The 20,448-nt window shown below is 42.1% G+C and overlaps 1 long non-coding RNA gene across 1 annotated transcript; it reads left to right on the top strand.

Annotated features, from left to right (window-relative positions):
• Window positions 1-702: 702 nt before the first annotated feature.
• LOC117881285 lies at window positions 703-19,876 on the top strand. The gene is made up of 3 exons (XR_004646751.1): window positions 703-840; window positions 18,678-18,713; window positions 19,833-19,876. It is a non-coding gene; the product is annotated as an uncharacterized LOC117881285 (long non-coding RNA).
• The last annotated feature ends 572 nt before the right edge of the window (window positions 19,877-20,448 follow it).

The following is a 20,448-nucleotide window of genomic DNA, read 5'->3' as shown; positions in this document are numbered from 1 at the left end:
GATTTTGGGATAAAAAAAATCTGTGGTTTTGTTTTTCCATAAGGCTTTTATTAGCAGATGGCTAGATCTCCCTCTCTAATCTTTGCATAGTGGCTTAATGGTCACAGGGTGTGTGATGGCAGGTCTTCCCTGGGAGACTGAGTAGTGTGAGCAATCCGCAGGATTGACAACACATCTGTCAGATTTGCACAAACTTTGAACAAAGGACATCATCCTTCTGCCAGGTGGTCTCACCTCCTTCCCAACCTCAGCCTGTCACCCCAGGTGGAAGAGCAGGGGTGTCACCCAGCACCTTCCCTGCCAGTAAAGTCTGTAGTCTCATGGAGGTGGGCACTGCGGAGGGCAGAAGTGAGGATGAGAGTGGAGGGCACTGGATCCCCCCACACACCCTGCAGCTGGGAGCAGGGCACAGTGCCCCGCGGGAGGCGGTGGTGGCTGGGCTGAGGAAGGAGAAGCAGAGAGCCAGGGGGAGCTGGAGCTGCCAGAGAGGAGACACCTGGGCAGGCCGGGGGCCGGGTGCCTCGCCCCCTGCCTCTAGCCCCCTGGGGGGTCCCGCTCCCCGCAGGGCCAGCCGAGCTGCCGGCAGCGCTGATTGGTCTCCGCCGTTACCCAGGCGATGGGCGGGGAGGTGAGTCCCCGTGTCGTCCCCGCCGCCCCCGCATCCTCCTTCCCGAGCCCGCCGCATCGGCACCGGGCGCAGCGCGACCCCTGGGCAGCCTGCTGCTGCCGCCCCCTGGCTCCATCCCCCGGCCGGGCTCCCGCCGCCTGCCCCGGCCCCCCGCGGCGCCCGCCGGGCCATGGGCTGCGGGAACTCCACGGCCAGCAGCGCGGGCAGCCGAGGTGAGGGCGGCGCGGAGGAGGGAACTGGCGGGACAGGGGAGGGGGTAGGAGATGGGGTAGGTGGGGGTACGGGCAGGAGTAGGTGGGAGGTGGGAGGGGCCGGGGGCGGTAGGTAGGATCCGAGGACGGAGGAGTAGGGTCTGGAAGGGAGGCAGGGCTGGGAAGCTGTTCCTAGGTTCAGGCTCAGGGAGAAGAGGCTTTTCCTTCCTTAAGGAAGAGGAGACCGGGCGTTTCTAGAACTGGAAACTACATTTCACTTTGCCAGGGCAGGGCTGCTCTCATGCTGAACAAGAGACTCTCCTCAGCTGCTTCAGGATGCAGCGCGCAGGCTTTATCTTTTTTGGAGGGGGAAATATTTTTTAAACTAGTGCTTTTTAAAGGCTTCCCAGCTCCATTCCACATAGCTGTTAAAATGCTGAAGCTAGAGAGGGCACATGTTAGCAATTCAGAACATATTGTGCAAAATATGCTGTGTAAACAACCCATCAAAAGGATCCAGTTTACTGGGGAAATTATTCCTCTAGGCTAATAAATAATACCATACTTGAGCCAGTTTTCATCGAGTAATAAGATTCTAAAAAAACAACAAAGAGTCTGGTGGCACCTTAAAGACTAACAGATTTATTTGGGCATAAGCTTTCGTGAGTAAAAACCTCACTTCTTCGGATTCTAAAAGATTCTAAAGAGTAATAAAAATATAAGGAGACTAATAGTAAATGTTTGTTAGGCGCAGTGTCTGCATCTGTCCTTTAACTATGATTTGTGTGGTTTTGGTAATAAGCACTTTCTGTGTTTGGTGGCTGGAACTTCAAGCGTTTCTTGTCCAACCTATAAGACAACAGAGCTTTTGTTTTTGGATCTGTGAATGTGGATTGGTCAGGGTGGGAATCTTTGACTTTACATTCTTCTCATTCTGAATGGCATCTTTATCCCTAACAATGTTCCAGTTTCCTTTCATAAAGGACCTGATCCAAAAAGCCCATTGAAATCACTGACAGTCTTTCCATTGGCATAAGCAAGCTTTAGATCAGCCCCATAAAACATTAGAGAGACAAGGTGGGTGAGGTAATATCTTTTATTGGAATAACTTCTGTTGGTGAGAAACAAGCTTTCAATCTTACACAGAGCTCTTCTTCAGGTCTCCAGAGCATTTACATCCTGCAGCCATAGGCAGCAGGAGTCAAAATCTACATGCGGTCATGCAACTGGGATGTAACTTGTATCCTCTTCACTTCCCACAAGGACTAAGAACACCACTTCTATAATCAATTCATGCACCTTCCTGTACACTCTGCTTGTCTGAGAAGTTGTTCCTTCATGGACGTTGTCCTCATGTTAATGTGTATTACTAACTGATCCATCCAGCTGGTTCCACAGCTTGTTGTGTTATTTTAAAAATAGATTTGATGTTTGTCAGTGCTGCTGGAGTGAAAAAAAGGGCTATGATAATTTTAAAATGGTAGTAATAGTGAGCACTTATATAGCACTTTTCATCTTCAAATCATTTGGTAAACATTAAGCAATATATTTAAGTGCTTTCCCCCCTCTTATTTATTTATTTGTTGTTAGGGTATTCACAATCATTTGAAACAACCCAGTAAAGCAGAGGTAGATTCTGTTAGAAATGTGGGGCCTGATTCTTTTGACATTTACACCAGTTTTACATTGATCTAATTCCATTGACTTTAATGGAGTTGCTCCTGAATTACAGAGGTATGTCTAATTAAGGATTTATCTACACCATGCTGCAGTGCAGACTAAGGACTATGAATTAAAGAGTGCATAAATGTGTTGTGCTCTAACTGCCCCATGTGGATGCTGCTGGAGTGAACTAAAAGGTACCTAGTTTGGTTAACATAGTTTTGTTTGCAAGAGGACTACATTAACATGAACTAGGTACCTTTTAGTTCACTCCAGCAGCATCCACATGGGGCAGCTAGATTGCCACACTTTGGTGTGCTCTGCAGTTCACACCCCTGTAATCCACACTACAATGCAGTGTAGTTGTAGACATAGTTTGTGAGTGTAAATTATGTTGGTCATATGCTCGCTGAACTGTATGTAATTAAATTTGTGTGCTGTAGTTGCTGGTCTTCTCACTAAACCCTGGACTATATGTTAATTGTTTAGGACTTTTTTATCCCATTAATGCTTGTGTGACTCCTGTTTCCATTAATGAGTATAATGACTGTAAATACCTGAGAGGCCTTATCTATACTCACAAATTGCACCAGTATAGTTTTACATCTATTAGTGGGAGCTGCCATGCCTCCTTCACACTTTCTCTCCCATCAGTGGTTCTCTAGGCTGCAGTTGCTAGAAGTCATTCCAGTTCACAACTGACACAACTTCATACTGATGTGAGTTAAATCAGGCTAGTGGCAGCGTTAACACATCCCACTTCTGATTAACTAGATGCAAACACTGGTGCAAGTGTAACAGAGAGTTTGACTAGTATAAAACTTTTGTAATTGAGGTTAATTGTTTGCCAGTTAAATTAGATAATCTGTTTGTAAATGCTAGTTTGGACACACCACAAACTTTTGTTTCAGGATACAAACAGGTAAACCACAAACAGATTAGCATTTACGAACATTTTAGCTAGCTCAAGTTAAGTGGCAATCAAGTAATGGGTTAAAAACTCCAGTCTGGACGGACCCAGATTGAGCACAGTTTAGATACATTTATGTCTGTAAACCAATTTAATTTATACTAGTGGAACTTCTGTTTTTCTTTTAGGCTTGTCTATACACACATCTCCTAGGCCTGATTCTCCTCTCATTGACACCAATGTACATCTGGAATAACTCCAGTGAAGTCAATGAAATTGCACTAATGTAAACATGGCATAAGTGATCAGAGAATCAGGTTCCTAGCATTTAATTTTCTTCATAAAATCATATAAAAAGAGTACAGGTCCTGAAAGGCAAACATTTTTAAAAGTAGGTCTAATTAAAATAAAATGATGTTTTATTTAAGGAAAGGACAGAGATATAGCTTTCTATCATCATGCTGGAGTTATAAAGAAAAAATAATTCCCATCACATTACAAATAAAAATATTACACTGTATTTACAAACAAATTAGTTTTCTGCTTTGTACAGTAACGCTGCATCTTTGAAGACTAAGGCTACATCTACACTACAGGGGGGGAGTCGATTTAAGATACGCAAATTCAGCTACGTGAATAGCGTAGCTGAATTCGACATATCGCAGCCGACTTACCCCGCTGTGAGGACGGCGACAAAATCGACCTCTGCGGCTTCCCGTCGACGGCGCTTACTCCCACCTCCGCTGGTGGAGTAAGAGCGTCGATTCGGGGATCGATTGTTGCGTCCCGGCGGGACGCGATAAATCGATCCCCGAGAGGTCGATTTCTACCCGCCGATTCAGGCGGGTAGTGTAAACCCAGCTTTAAGTTATAGCTGTGCTGCTATCAGGAATAGCAAAGCTAGCATTGCATGACATATAATTAACCTGAAACACGATCTGTCATACACTGTTACAGAAGCTAATACTTTAGTAAATTTCACAAAAAGGCTTAGGCATGTATGAGTCTGATACCCCTTTCCTTTTTTAGGTAAAATAACCATTGATGTCAATGCGAGTTTTGTCTGAGTAAGGCATATATGTAATTATACTATCTGCCCAATGCATAGAATAACAGCACTTTCAGTTATGCTAGCTAGTATAGCACTAGAAGAGCTATCAATCCTCATGAGTCAGGAGGATATAAATGAATAGACAGGTGGGATTAAGAACAAAATTACCACCCTAAGTATAGTATTTCACAATAAAGTATATTATGGGGTGTTTAAATCGTCTTCCAAGCATCAAGCATTGGAGGCAGGATTCAAGACTAAATGGATCATTGGTCTCTTGCAACATGGCAATTTCTGTGATCCAAGTAAACTGAAGTATACGCCCTCTTTTTATTTATAGCCCCACAATTTTAAGTCTTTAAGCTACAGTACACTAGGCTAAGGTACATTAGAGAATCAGTTCAGCTGCACCACTGCACCACTGTAAGCTCTCTGTGTAGCCGCTCTAAGCCGACGGGAGAGAGCTCTCCTGTCGACTTAATTAATCCACTCCCAACAAGCGGTGGCAGCTATCTCAGTGGGAGACGCTCTCTCACCGACATAGCATTGTTCACACCAGTGCTTATGTCGGTATAAGTTATGTTGCTTGGGGGGTGGGGTGGCTAATTCACACCTTTGAGCGACATAACTTAGGTTGACTTAAGCTGTAGTGTAGCCATACCCTTAGTTATAGAGGATGTTTATTTTTAAACTTTCCTATTATCCATAAGGAGTTTCTACTAACAAATCCCTATTTTCCTTTTTATTTTTTGATGGGTTTTAGAAGCTCCAAAGTGGCTTTTCTTTTTTGCCCATAAGAAATCTGTCCTTAAACATTACTTTGTTAAGTTTGTCCCATGTTAGGGTATGTCCCACCATTCCAGCATTGTCTGTGCTAGCAATTTTCTTAAAATGTCCCATCTTTGCACTGCCACTGTTGGGAGTAATGGTGGGAGCAATGACAGCCTTAAATGTGGGTGCTCAATGGCTGCTGGAGACCTAAGCTTTCGTTTAAAAAAAGAGAGAAGCTGCTAGCCCACATAATTTTCATTTTTTGATTTTGAGTTTTTGTTTAAACTCCAAAAAATATTGTAAGAAATTTCTCTAAGAACATTTTTATTTATGTCAAAAATTTTCATGGGAAAAATTATTTCCTGACCAACTCTGTTAGCCAGATATCTATAGAGAGAGGAGGGTCTCTTTTTCTATATTAATGTATTTATTCCATTAAGTCAGTGTTTGGTTATCTCTTATCCTTCTTAACACTTTTCCCCTGAAGCCATGCTCCCTCTTATATGCAGTCACTCATAATGCATTTCTTCAGCTCAGAAAAATATGTATGTAAAATTCTTTCAACAGTCTTCTTCATTCAGAGTCCACTTATTAACATTCTGTGGTGATGCTCCGTACCAAGCATCTGTTGTTTTAAAACTACAGTAACCGTCTTGATCAATGAAAGATGCCCCCAAGATACATTTTTGTCCTTCACATGCAACTGTTTAAATGATATGTACTTGGGGGGTTTGCAGCTACAGTATTCTGAATGTTATTCTTTAATAATTCAATGTACAGAATATCTGAATGTGCCTCATTTATTCCTAAGGGTGAAATCCTGCTCCTCCTCCTTCTGCAGCCATAGAAGGGCTAAAATGCAGCTGTGGTCCTACTGTGTATGGGTGGAGGCAAGAAGCACAGAAGTCATGCAGGGGAATTTTATGCCTCCTGCTCTCTTTGAGTCAAAATATGTGGCTGGCCCCAATCCATGAGTGCATGTGAAGAGGTTTTGGGAGAGGCTCGAGGAGTAACATGAACATGGTCCTGGGGTCCACACTGTATGACTGCACCAGCCACAGAGTTGTTAGGTAGTGAAGTGTAGTGCTTGTAATAGTGGCTTAATAGTAATGCCCCAGGTGTCCTGCACCTGTCTTTAAGTGAAGGGGGAGGCAATTCATGGTTTTGATGCAAAACCAGGCGACATTTGACAGTTTTTCCAGTTTTCCCTTGAGCTTCAGGTTTTGTTTGATCCCCAAAGGTAGGTAATGTGAACCTAAATGAAACGATACTGTAGGATAACTCTGTACTGCAAGAGCTGCCAAGTTCCAGACAGACAGAGACTGCATGATGCTGGAAGGTGATCATACAGGAATGGAAGGAGAGATGGATGTATCTTATCCCTTGGGAGTAGTCACTAAAGAAGTGTTTTCCCTAGGTATAGCCACATAGATAGATGTGACACAGAGGAGTCTTGGCAGCGGGTGCTCTGTTCTTTGCAAACAATTCTTGTCTTAGGCCTAACAAACTCACTACACCAAACACATGTCTGGCAGGGTATTTATCAATAAGAGATCACATGTAAGGTACTTACAGAAAGCTCATAACTTACCAAGACTCAATCATTGTGAGATGTACTTACAGGTAATATTTAAAGAATAATGTAACTATATTGAATGTATGCTTTTATGAACTTGGCATAAAAGTTAGTCACCAGAGGATAATATAGCTTGGTGATGAATAGTAAATGGGTGATGGCCTATTCAAGCAGCAGGGAGCTGTCACCATCCCTGGTTAGTTGGTGATGTAATGCAAGGCTCAGTTTTCTAGCCTTGCTCCATCCCAAGACTATCAATGGAAAACCATCAGAGACAACTGCAAAGAATCCGACCCCACTTGGAGGTAAAAACGGAACTTTACAACAGGCGGGATTTTATAGAATAAAATATTCTATGAATAGGCACAAAAGACTGTTGCAGTATAACAGAGTGGGGTGAGGCACTCTGTATCCATTCACAGTGGAAACATCTTGAGGAGCAAGCTCAGCAACCGACTGAACTTTGGGGGGGAAACGTACTTTATCAGACAGGAAAGATAACTATTAATAAGTGTAGGTCCTAGTGCTCATTTTATTATTTTGTTTTGTATTGTAACCATTTGTTTTCATCACTTTCTCTACTTTTGTTTCATTATAAGTGCTCACAAGTGGTGTGTGTTATACAGAAGTGGTAGTTTAAGGTAAAACTAGTAAACTGGGGTACACACACTTCCCATTTAAAATATATATATATTGGAAAAGGTACCGAGAAGGGCAACAAAAATGAGTAGGGGCATGGGACATCTTCCACATAAGGAGATATTAAAAAGATTGGGACTTAGAAAAGACACAACTAAAGGGGGGGATAGATAGATGATAGTGGTCTGTAAAATAATGAATGGTGTGGAGAAAGTAAATAGGTGTTATTTAAACCTTCACATAACACAAGAACCAGGGTCACCTGATGAAATTAACAGGCAGCAGGTTTAAAACAAATATAAGGAAGAATTTCTTCACATAACACACAGTCAACCTGTGGAACTTATTGCCAGGGAATATAGTAAATGCCAAAAGTATAACTGGGTTCAGAAAAGAATTAGGTAAGTTCATGGAGGATGAACTTGGCTTTTAGCCAAGATGGTCAGGGATGTAATCTCTACTCTGTGTGTCCCTAAACTTCCAACTGCAAGAAGGTGGGCAATAGGAGATGGAGCACTTGAAATTACCCTGTTCTGTTCATTCCCTCTGAAGCATGTGGCACTGGATACTGTCAGAAGATAGGATACTGGGCTAGATGGACCATTGGTCTGACCCAGTATAGCGGTTCTTATGTTCTTATTTCTGTCAGTAACCAGTGTCAGGGGCTGGATATTGCAGGGGAATGCTTCAAAGGGACTCAGGGACTGCGGTATTGTTAACCTGCAAGGTGAAACTAGGGCTGGCATAGCCCAGAGGAGAGTGCTGGAGTGGCTGAAAGGCTGGTGGTGTTAGGGAGCTAACACCCAGCCACAATGTGCGAGATTTCCTCTTGCTGGAGGCAGGGGATAACAAGGTGACTCACAATCCTGAGTACCCCGAGAACTGTCACAGTGGGCTTTTCAAACATGATGGTTATTTGAGAGACATCGCCAGCATATAGAGCTGGGGACCCTCAGAACACTGCCGGTTTAAAGGAAGTTTTAAAATCAGGACGTCAACCAGATCCCAAGCGAGGAGCTCCCTAAAACCTTACCAAGGGTTTTCTCCAGTGATGTATTACAGTTGGGCCTACTGTACAGTGAGGAGACCCAAAGGGATCTTGGAAACAATATAATATAAAGGAGGGTTGTTCTGCAAGCACTGTAATTTAAATCTTTATTGGTGATGATATCAGTGTGAGGGATAGCCAAGTAATAGAAACTGGAACCAAAATTACATACAGGACTTAAATGGAGAGAGAGGCTTTCCTTACATGTATAATATTCGTGTGCTCATACAAGAGCCTGGTTCTGGGAAGCCTCAGAACCCTGCCTGCTCAATTGTAGTTTTAAAGTGAGGCACAAACTACACATTCTTCCATGCAATTCATAGATCCTCTATATCACAGGCCATAGAACTTCCCCAAAATAATTCCTAGAGCATAACTTTTAGAAAAATATCTAATCTTGGATTTAAAATTGTCAGTGATGGAGAATCCACCACAACCCTTGGTAAATTGTTTCAATGGTTTATTACTATCATTGTTAACAATTTGTGCCTTATTTCCTGTTCAAATTTGTCTAGCTTCAGCTTCCATCCACAATAATGAGGGAAGAGCTGTATTAGTTTTTGCAGCAATTTCACACCAGAAAAAAAATGTTTTCTAAGAAACAAAGAGTGTTAGGGGAAAAATGCTGCAAAACCTTTCAGGCTGTGACTAAACCTGTAGCTTCTTTAGAGTGAGCTAACCTTGAATTTCTCCTGAGAGGAGATGGAGGAGTGAAAGGGGTTTCTAATGCCTTTGTTGGCGCTTGAAGTTCATGGAAGGGATGGTTTACTGACTGTGCAACTGAATGACATACCTGCAACAACAACACAGTCTTTAGTAACTTGGGAGGACCAAGAAGTAGGTCATCTTTAAGTGATTCCGGCTCTCCCACCATGTGGTGACTGAGTCATGAAAATTCAACGCTTAGAACCATAGAGCAAAGTTGTAATTTTTGTCCCTTATTTTTTAAATTACAAGCTGAATTAGGAAGAACCTGATTTTGTAGATGTCTGGGATTTCTGGGTGGATTGTGTCCCAATGTTAAAGTTATTTCAGTCTAGTAGTTTTATATAAAAAAAAATTATTTTATGCCACAGCATTTCACACGCAGTACCAAGTCTGTAACAGAATCAAACAGCATGTTCACAAAATAAATAGACATTTAAGGATAATTGCTTAGTTAGTTGTGGTAACTTACAACTGGAAAAACCCCAAAATGCAGAATATTGCAATTTAGCTTATGTAGAAAGTAAAAAAATACAGATATCATCCTCAGCTGGTGTAAATGGGCACAGGTCCACTGAAGCTTTACTTGTAGTTTACCATTTACATCCGCTGAGGATTTGGCTCGGAAAGAGAGGTATGAGTGTGACAGAGTTAAGGAGAAAGTAGCTAATCACGATAACAACAAGTGTCCTTTACTGTGTCCATCCATTTTTGGGGTTTGTATGTGAGAGGATTGTTTGTGAGAGCAAGAGGGGAGAAGGGGAGAAAGATTTTTAGTGTCATTTTGGTTAGCTTGAGCATGATCACACCATCACACAGTAAAACACATTTTCTTTTTCATTCTAGGTACTGCAGGGACAGCTAAAGATGTGTAAGTACTTACAATAGTCTGTACACCTTCAGCAACATAACTCAAGGGTTATTTATAATCACATTAGCACAATAGTTCATTTTGTTATACGTGGTTCAGTTGCTACCCAATATGTTAGACCCACCATACCCTGATCTAGAGGTCATCAATTGATAGCCTGCTTCCATCACCCAAATAGAGACAGCAGAATCAGAGTGAAGGGACTGCGGGTGGCTCACTTACCCCTGTAGAGACAATTCCCCTTTATACTTATATAACAAAAGCTCTCCCTCTCTTTCTGACTTGTAAGACATCTGTCTCCCATGCCCGCCCATGGCCCTTGTATTTACTCATTCCTACCATGTACTGGTACACCCCAAAGCATGTTTCTCCCTTTGTGAGAAATACAGTGCTCATATACGTCTCTCCCACTGCCTGTAAGACATTTAGAGAACAACTCATGTACTTCACTTTCTTTGAGAGACACTTGGCACCTCATACAGACTGCCCTGCAAAAACATCCAGCATCCCCAGTCTCAGCTCTAGATGAGGTCTCCTCTGCCACTGAGGGAGCAAAAAGGAATTGCTTTTCATGGCCTAATTCCTCTCCACATTGAAGATTGTAATTGGCAGCTTCTCTCTTCTCCATCAATCTCGGTGATTAGCATTGAGGATATTCTCACCCTGTACTGCTTTTTTTTCACATTCCCAATGAAGGGGAGAAGGCCTGAACCTCCTTTGCTCTCATTTCTGTCTCAGTGAAAAAGGGAAGCAGGAGGTAGCCTCTCACAGCCAAGTATTCACCCATTCAAGCAAAAATTTTCGGGAGTGGCCTCCCTCAACCATGTCTCCTTCAATGGAAGAAGGTATAAAGGAAGACCTCCCAAGGTCTAGCTCTTGCTTCCCTCTGTTGCAAGGGACAAACTTTTTATTACTAGAGTTTGAGCTCTGCCTTGAGTCCAAGTAACCCGAACAAAAATTGATGTTATTAAGTAAAAAAAATTATTGAATTTAATTCAATTTTTTTTAGACTAACTACTTTGAGTAGGTAGAAGAATCCCAGTATAGAAATGAGTGCCACCGTCACATCTAAATAACAGTAGATAAATGCATAACAGTAGCTCTGAGTCTGCTGCCACAGATTAGAGCCAAGAACCAAAGATCGACAATGTAACAGATGAATACTGATGTCATAGGTAATCTCAAGATCTACTTGAACATGTAACTTATTTTCTAAATTTTCATTGTCACTGATTGGAAAATGAATGGACTACTTAGGGCAAGTTTATGGGGGAACATCCTCTTGACATAGCCTACTGGACCCATGCCTTTAATAATTTTATATATATAAAGGAACTAGTCTTTATTTACACTAAGGCCTCTTTACACAACTTTGGTAGTATAAAAGGTGCCTTAAAGTGTGCATAAAATTAAATTTGCACCCATTTGAAGGCTGCTTTTACACTGCCAAAGCAGTGTAAAGGTCCTTAGTGTGAATGAGAACCAGGCCTAAAAATCACTTTCCATAAATGGCAACATATTTTTTATTAAGTAATAAAAAGTCTCTTTACAAATCAGAAATGGTGTATTACATAACATTTACCACCTAGCACTTCTAATGTATTTTAAAGCATTGTACAAACATTAATTAGCCAGTTACTTAAATTTGGATATATTCTGATTTGGATTTGATAAGAACCTGTGAGTTTTTCATTCAAGAGTTTGTCCATTTGAGTTTGTCTGTTTTTTATTTGAGAAATAAATTGTTGGCCTCGCTCTTCCTTTAGTTTTGGACCCCAGAAATGCAAACGCTATGAAAATGAGTTCAGTGGGACTACTCAAGTGCATAAAGATGCTTGTGCATCTGAATGTGTTTGCAGGTTCAGGTGCCTTAGGACTTACATGAGGAAAATGCTATTCATTTGTATATATCATCTATCACTTTGTGATAGTGGAAAAGTATGTAGTGGAAAATAAAGTGATGACAGTTATGCACAGAAATGTGGCTTAATTCTTCTGACGATAAGCAGTAGTAACAATTCAGGACACTAAGGGTATGTCTACACAGCATTTTGGAGCCCATGGTAGTGAACCTTCCAGCCTGGGTCAATAGACACGAGTTAGCAAGGTTCGCACCAGTGCTCTAAATATAGCTGTGTGTAGACGGCACTTAAAAATTGTGGCTCGACTTGGAGCCACAACTTCAAAGTGCTGTCTATGCAACTATTTTTGCAGTGCTGGTCTGAGCCCTGCGGCCCAAGTCTGTTAACCTGGGCTGAGAGATTCGCTGTCATGGGCTCAAAAATACTGTGTAGACATACCCAAGGACTAAAAGCTGTTTCAAAATGTTGGACAAAAATACAAAGGTTGTAAAAGAGTAGTCTCAACCTCCCAAGAAACATTTAGAAATTAAAGAGCTGAAACTGTCAGCGTGTGTAGTGCAATGAACCATCTGGGTTGAGCGGAAGGACTGAATGAAAGGAATGTTAATAGAGAATGTTATAGAGTGGATACAAATGAATAAAATCAGAAATGTTGAGATGAGGAAAAAATGGATGGACAGTAGTATTGTGAATCCAAGAGATTTTAAACTCAAATATTATTTGAAAAATGGCAGCTTATGTGTGTGTCAAAAAATGGACATGGAACATGGAAAATGATGACTAAAGAACCAATATCAGGGGTCTTAACTGTACTTTCCAAACATAACAGTATGACAAGAGGCTTTCCAGGAAAAGAAAAGTCTCACTGGAAGAGGAATTTCTTCTAGCTGGAAAGAGAATGGTGTTACATGACATTGATGTTAAATCCCTCTAACAGCTACGGAACTCCTTTCCATCTAAGATACCAATTTAAAAATATAATCTTATTTTCCTTGCAATAGATGCTAGTTTCTGAGGAAAGATGTAGTGGCGCAAAAGCAGACCAGCACTGAACACTTTGGCTGGATGCGGTCTACTAGGTTCCCTTTTTGCTACTTACGTGGCACAAAATGAACTTAAACCAGTTCGAGATTCCCCCTAGGGGATTCCCCCGGTTTAGGGGGAAATCTCCCCTCGTGTAAAACTGGCAGAGGCACCCTACCTGCCTTTTACACCAGCTGCCCCCCTCATCACCAGTGTAAGCAGTAGGTGGGAGCACATTGGGGTGGATTGTGGGGCAGGACAGGAAAGGATGCAGTAGAGCCAAGCTCTGTGATGTCTGATCCCTTTCTGGTGTCAGATCAGGCATTTATGCCAATGGCAGAAGTCAGAGGAGGCAGCTTTTTGCTGTAACTTCCACTGAGGCCAAGCGATTGAGGATCAGAGAGCTGTAACCAGTTCCCAGCAGCCCCTAAAGGCCATTATATCTGAGCACAGAATGAGAATCAGGTCTTGTGTGTCTCATATTTGCACCCACAAATTTCAGCCTGCAAAATTGTTATGTTGGTCTTTAAACTGTAAAGGCAAGAAGTGTATAACTATGTGTAGTGCAATACATTGGAGCAGTATTAAGTCCCACAGTGCTAAATAAGGGACCCCAGAGGAGAATGCAACGATGAGTGGCTGCTTCCCCCTCTATCATCCCCAGCACTCTTCCTTTGTCTCTCCCTTCCACATTTCCACATCTCTGTTATGCCCGTCTCCTCTCTCCCAGAGGAACTATAAGAAATTACAGTCAAGAAAGCCAGAGATAGTCAATCCAAATCCCAGGCTATTTTTGCTGTTGTGAGTTCAGTAGAGGGGTGATTACAAGAAATGAACTTAATTTGTAACTACACCTCTACCCCGATATAACATGACCTGATATAACATGAATTCTGATATAACGTGGTAAAGCAGTGCTCTGGGGAGGAGGGGCTGCGCACTCCAGCGGATCAAAGCAAATTCGATATAACGCGGTTTCACCTATAACGCGTTAAGATTTTTTGGCTCCCGAGGACAGCGTTATATCGAGGTAGAAGTGTATTAAAATATTGAAAGGAAGGAGCAAAGCAGGGAGTTTAAAAACTGACTCTGCAGATTACATATCAGGGAACTGAGGCACAGATTGGGTAAGTGACTTGCTCAAGGTGTCACAGGAAGTCCATGGTGGAGCAGGGAATTGAATCCAGGTTTTGCCAGTGCCCCAAACACTGGACCATCCTTCCTCTCTTTATTATTATTACTATCATTATTCTGTCTGGCCAAAGGATGTCAATAATGGTCCAGATGATGCTCAGCTATAAAACAGTTCTGGAGTAGCAGAAAATCTTTTATTAATTTTATTTTTCAAAAAGATACAGTGCAGTGGGTCACCCTAATACAGAATCTGCCAACAAAAGTTATTTTCTAAACCAGGGGTCGGCAACCTTTCAGAAGTGGTGTGCCGTGTCTTCATTTATTCATTCTAATTTAAGGTTTCGTGTGCCAGTAATATATTTTAACATTTTTAGAAGGTCTCTTTCTATAAGTCTATAATATATAACTAAATTATTGTTGTATGTAGAGTAAATAAGGTTTTTAAAATGTTTAAGAAGCTTCATTTAAAATTAAATTCAAATGCAGAGCCCCCTGGACCGGTGGCCAGGACCCGGGCAGTATGAGTGCCACTGAAAATCAGCTCACGTGCCGCCTTTGGCACGCGTGCCATAGGTTGTCTACCCCTTTTCTAAACTTTTGACCCAGTGCTTTATATTTCCTTTTGGTCTAATCCAGTCATTCTTTTGAATGAAATTTTAAGAATTGATCTTTTGATATGGACACACAATTGTCATTGTCATCAGTGGGTGTTCTGCTCTGGAATAAGGGCCGTCTTTAATATATGGGCTCAATAAAAATCTTCTATAAAATGATAGCCAGTTATTGCCGGTGAATCCTCAGGTGGCTAATGAGACTGATCTGGGATCCATAGATCTTGTCATTACTGGGGCAGACATTTCCCAATGGAAGGGACAGATCTGGATTATTGAGTCAGGCTGTGGTGCGTTCTTTCCTATTTCTCCATTTCCTGTTGTTTCCGTTGGATCTCGAAATACTGGGATCCTTGCCAAAAGGTCCTTTTTCTTTTTGGTCGGTCGAGAACTTGGGTTTCCCATGAGTTTATGTCAATATTGCACTTCTTCATGTTGGCTTTGAGGGTGTCTTTGAAGTGCTGTTTTTACCCGCTCATCGTCCATTGGCCATGGGTCAGTTGTGAGAACATGACCTGCTTTGGGAGTCGATTTTCTGGCATTCAAAGAACATGACCAGCCCTACGGAGTTGGTGATGGATGATCATAGTTTCAATGCTGCAAGTTTTGGGTTGGGACAGAACACTGATGTTGGTGTGTCAGTCATCCCACTTGATTCAGAAGATCTTGCGGGAGGCAACATTGATGGTATTGCTCAATAACATTGAGGTGTCTACAGTACATGTCCCAGGTTTTGGCACTGTACAAGAGAGCAGGATATCAACTGCCTAGTACGTGAGAAGCTTGGTTTGATTCTTGATGTCATGATCTTCGAAGACACATTTTCTCAAGTGTCCCAAAACTGTACTGGCGCATTTAAGGTGGTGTTGCATTTCCTTGTCAATGTCAGCTTTCTGTGCCATATAGCTGCTGAGGTAAAGGAAGTGCTCAACGTTCTCCAGGATCTCTTTATTGCTCTGAATTACGGGAGCAGGATCCTGGTGATTCAGAGCCTGTTGGTGGAGTACTTTAATTTTCTTGGTGTTGGGTGTTGGTTTTAGGCCTCAGAGAAAGTGTTGACCATTTTTTGAAGATCTTCTGAGTGGGCGCACAGGGCACAGTTGTCTGCATATTGGAGTTCAATGACTGATTTAGTGATAGTCTTTGTCTTGGATCAGAGGCAACTGAAATTGAAGAACTTGCCGTCCATTTTGCATTGGATGTCAATTCTGCAGGGGAACTTGTCAGCGATGAGAAGGAGGATGACAGCAAGGAAGATGGAGAAAAGGACTGGAGTGATGACATAGCCTTGCTTAACTCCTTTCTTGACTAGAAGGGTTCTGTTTTGGATCCATTGTTGACAACCGTCACAGACATGTTGTCATGGAGGAGTCAGAGGACAGCAACAAATTTTGGTGGGCATCCAAATTTAAGGAGAATTCTTCACAGAGCCTCGAATGCTTTTGTGAGGTCAATGAAGGTGATGTACAGTGGTCGATGTTGTTCGTGGCATTTCCTGAAGTTGGCGGGCAGTGAAGATCATGTCGGTGGTACCTCAAGATGGTCTGAAAGCACATTGCAATTCTGGAAGGATCTGGATCTGAGGGGGGTTAGCCCTTGGGTGTTGGGACCATAAAGGGCTTGTGATGGCATTGAAGAATCTGCACATGTCATGGGTGTCGGCGAGTTGTTGGATCTCCTTCTCTTTGTTCTCCCAGCACTTGTTCTCCTTCTCTTTCTTCTCCCACCATTTCATGGATTTGCCTTTGAACCTCAGCTTTGAGTTGATGGTTGATGTATTACTTCCCCTTGGAATTGATGTCATTCTGCCAAGCACAGAAGGCCTTGTGCTTATGGTCGATCAGGTCTTGGGTTTCCTGATCGTTCTTGTCAAAGCAGTCTTGGTGCTTCCTGGTTGAGAAGCCCAGTGTTCCCTCACATGCAGCATGGATAGCCAATTTGAGCACTTTCCAGTGCACTTTGGAGCTTTCCATCTCAGTTTTGATATTTATCAGTTTCTCGGTGAGGCACTGCTGAAAAAGGTCACGTTTAGTTGGGTCCTTAAGACTCTCAACCTTCATCTTCCATCTAGATGATTTCTTTTGCATGCACAAATTATTACCAAACCTCCAGTGTTACAAAGATCCATATATCCCTATTAGCTATCTGTGGCAGGGGAAAAGCAAAGTGTAAAGCCTTTTTAAGGGCAAGAAAAGCTATCAGGCAAGCTAATAGCTGTTTGTCCACAAAACTGCCAGTTTTCCCTTTTAGAATTTTGGAGTCTCCTCTCTTTCACTTCAGCCAGCTGACTATCAGAACAAGATACAAATTGATATCTAGCAGACACATGGGCAAAGGATCCATACCTGCACACATCTCCTCCTTTTGTGATAACTTGGGGTGGGGAGGGGGGCTTAGTCATCTCCATGGTGTTGTCTCCTATCCTCCAGACCTTGTAGAGTCCCTTCTGAACAGTCTGGGGTTTGTCTGAGGGAGCTAGGGGAGACTCGGTGGGCTGGGAAAAGAATAGGCAGGCTGAGGCAGGATTGTAAGGGGGTACACAATTCCCACCACCTTTGGAAGATAACTAGAAAATATGATACATCCCCAGGAGCCCACTAGACAAGTCTCCTGGGGGCAGCCATGGCTGGGGTAATTTTTGGTCGTGTGGTTCCATTTGACTGCAATTTTAGTTTGCCAAGGTGTTGGGGGCCATAGCTGGTATAGAGGCACTGGTTCTTCATGCAGACAGCCCAGGCTACCCAGGTTGAGGCATCCCATGACTTATTCTGTGGGGGCGATCCCCCTTCCCCCCACCCCCACGATAGGACAGTGTGAAAGGGCAGGAAATCCTTGTGAGAGAATGCTCCCAAAGACTGCCTCTCCTTGGGCCTCTCCTGCTAGGTTTTCTGTGGGAGGGGATGAACTGGGTCAGAGTAATATCAGAGACTCCATAAAGCCATGCTAATTATATGCTAAGCTGATTGAAGTTCTGAATTCTGCTACCTTCTTTGCTGTTGCTCCATTGGTGGGGAAGAAGAGAGCTTATCTTATTATACATTATATCCTCAAGGCAATAGATAGCTGAGTGGAAAGAAGATTGAAATGGTAGGAAATTATTACCATCCAAACATTTTTATTATCCAAACAAGTTTTATCTGTATTTAAGGCCATATCCCACTTCCTGCCATCTATCAAACTCCCATGGGCTTAATGCATCAATTGCAGGATATGGCTTTGCCTACTGAACAGACAGCACATTTATATTTTTAAATAAGTGATTAGTAATGATAAACATTATAAGTCACTTTTTAATACTGTAGTTCAGAAATGCTTTCTGAGGGCTGGATTGTGGATTTATCACTGGGGCTGAGTAAGGGGCAACACACAGTAGTATTGCTCTAGCAGCAGGCCAGAGTCTAGATGGTAACTCAGAGAGTAACAATTAAGTCTCTGTTTTCCACATTGGTTGAAGGGTGAAGTCATCTGTGCCAACCCTATACCTGATGCTGATTACTCTGCCCTCCACATCAGACCAGCTGTGCTGGCTGGCACACTGATGGGCAGAGTCAAAAATCCACCCACTCCCTGTGGATGCATAAGACAAGCCATAATCTTGCCCTAAGTGTCTAATAAAAGTCATAGTCTATTTATAAAGGTTTAAATAACTGAGTTCAAATTAGATTATTCAGCTTTTCTTTTGATTCAAAGAAATTTAACATTTTGCTTTACAAAAAGGTTCTATAAGATATTCTGACAGGACATTTATGAAATCTTAGTTCACTCTGTTGTCAAGTCCTGTTCTCTCTTATACACATACGTAGTTAAGTAATAAGTGTTTTTTTTCTCTTATATAGGTAAGTGAGGTAGGCACCAAGTACTGAATAGTAACTCTAGATTACACTCTGATTGATCATTCTCTTCCTCTGCCTCCCACTGAAACTAAACAGTAGATGAATGGAGCAATTGTAATAAACTGGTTGCTAATGAGTTTTACATGTTTTTGTAAATTATAGACCAGAAGAATCAGTGTCAGAAGATGACAAAAGGAGGTAGGATTTGTACTGGGAATGGCTTCAATTTGAATAGCTCAGACAGAATTCTGCCATCAAATGAGGATCACCTGGAAAAAAACAAAGGGAGGGGATATGGGGGAAGAAATCTCCATGAGGATCCCTCTGTAAGAGTTCTCCCCTTGCATTTTGTTGTGGAAGGGGTTTTGCCTACTCACGAAATAGGCCACTGAGCCCAGCCCCCAAACCTTGCAGATCTCAAGGGATCTGCCAGTGGAAAAAAGACTATTGGTGCAGAAGACCTCTGCCTTCACATCAACTCTGGCTCCTGGCTTTATTAGAGTCAGGACACTAGGGACCCTGGGCTTGGGTGTGGGTGCTCTGCAGAATGATAATACATAATATAATTATTATAAGCTGTATTATCATTTCTCAGGAATCTCTCCTGGGCTGGAAGGGAGAAGAAAGATGTATGTTCCACCTCACCCATTCCTCCCCTTGCCCACCTCATGTTTTCCCCATCCTGCCAGTCAGATCTCAGACCCTTGGGCTCACAGAAGGAGTGGGATGGACTGTGGAGGCATTTGGCACCCATAAGCCTTCTGCATGTAGACAGGTCCCCCATGCATGGCTGTGTGGAGAGGGATCCAGGCCCTTTTTTACTAAATCGGGGGTGGGGGAGGGGACATGACCCCCTTTTTTGCGTGCATCATGCAAGTGAGTTGCGTAAATTGTCTCAATAGCGTACATTACTAGCAGATTAAATCTCCCATCAGGCAAACACTAGACAACTTTGGGGGTAAGAAAGAAGAGTGTCAGAGGGTATTTGTTGCCATGAAAAGGTTGGGTTTTGATGGAAAGTATGAAGAACTTGGTTGAGGACCCATTAGGTCTTTGCTCCCTTCCTAGCATAAGTACCTTTTTAAAATCAATGGCCAGCCTAAATTTATTTTTGTCAAACAAGGGCTCAGTTTTAATAAAAACATTACATTTAAAATTGCAGCCTCTTAATACGCATTGGAAACAAGGGATTCTTTTATAAAAGTAGTTACAAATCATCCTCTGTTTGTCCCTCTATGGCCTTTCTAATGTGGCTGTTTTATGTAGACATTCTATGGGAAAGCATTAACACTAAGCCATGATTTCTCTTCAAATAAGGAACTATGGTGGTGTATACGTTGGTCTGCCATCTGAGGTTGCTACCATGGCTCCCAGTCAGACAAAGACTGAACCTAAAGGTACTTGTAGATTGTTTATTGTATTTCCTCTGCTTTTCCCATTCATTTTAATCTTTTACAATATATATTATTTCAGTAAGACTGACCAGCATAGGGAGCAATTTAATTGCATGGAATTATTTACAGTAGCTATGGTCATTTTTCCTATTCGTTTAAATTTCCATCTGCCTACTGTAGTAATCAAAAAGCAACAATCTGCTTCTGACCATGATATATTTGCAGTATTTTGTCTCTCATGAGTAATTTTAATATAATCTTTCAGTGTTTTTAGTGGTATTCAGTGTAAACACCTCACAGGATTAAGGGGCTGTGATATATATTTATGGAGTTTTAGTGTTCCTTATAGTTCTGAATGTATTTACTTAAATTATGCTTAATTCCAACAGTAGCAAGGCAGTGATTGCTTGATTTCAGATTTAGTTCTGTTCTGTCTAGCTTATGCTGCACCCATCACAATTTGATATTTTTTCTTGAGGCAGAGAGAACATGCATTAGCTTTAAAGATTCTTGCTTGATAACAAGAGAATGATATGACA

The sequence above is a fragment of the Trachemys scripta genome, chromosome 1, assembly GCF_013100865.1.
Source record: "Trachemys scripta elegans isolate TJP31775 chromosome 1, CAS_Tse_1.0, whole genome shotgun sequence".
NCBI lineage: Eukaryota > Metazoa > Chordata > Testudines > Emydidae > Trachemys > Trachemys scripta.
This window is presented reverse-complemented; position numbering and strand designations above follow the sequence as displayed.